We start from the raw sequence: 769 nt of genomic DNA on the forward strand, positions 1-769 counted from the left end.
GACGCCACCACCGTGGCGCGTGGGCAGAGCTGCTCTTTGCCTACCGCGGCCGGCGCCTCCCCCCTCCGAGTCGGGGGAGGGTCACGCCCGGCGGGCCGTCGTCGGGCGCGGGGCCGCGTCGTGTGCGCGAGCGTGCGCGTGGTTCTCCCGTCGCGCGCTGGGGCGGGGAGAGGGCCCGGCCCCGTCCGGGCTCCGCCCCGCCGCGAGCGGCTGGCTCTCCGCTCGCTCCCGTCCCGAGCCGCAGCCGGTGGTGGCGTGCGGGCATGGGTGGGGCCGCCGCCGCTCTCGGGCGCGTTCCCTCGGGACGTGGGCCCCGGAGCAGACCAGACAGGCAGACGGGTGGCCTGGGTGGACGGGGCGGCCCCCGGCGGCGGGGGCGCCTCACGTAGGCCCCGGCGGTGGGGCCGGGCCCGCGGGAGGCCGAGGGGTGGCTGAGGCCGGCCGGCGTCCAGGCGTCGTGGGACCGCCCTCGCGTGTCGTTGGCGGTGGGATCCCGCGTGTGTTTTCCTGGTGGCCCGTCCGCGCCCGAGGCCGTCCCCGGAGCCTTCCCGCGAGCCCGTGCTCCCTCCGTCGAGGCGCGCGCCGCGCTCCCGCTGCCCCCGGTGCTCCCCCGCCGGGCAGACGCCTAGGCCGCGCCGCCCCCGGCCGGGACCGAAGTGGGCCTCGCCGTGCGGGTGTCGCCTCCGGCCACCGAGCCTGGTGGTGGCCCCGGGCGAAGTGCTCTCGGCTCCGGTCGGGGTGGGGCCCGCGCGCCAGGCGCCCGGCGCGG

The sequence above is a fragment of the Equus asinus genome, unplaced genomic scaffold (assembly GCF_041296235.1).
Source record: "Equus asinus isolate D_3611 breed Donkey unplaced genomic scaffold, EquAss-T2T_v2 contig_45, whole genome shotgun sequence".
Lineage (NCBI taxonomy): Eukaryota > Metazoa > Chordata > Mammalia > Perissodactyla > Equidae > Equus > Equus asinus.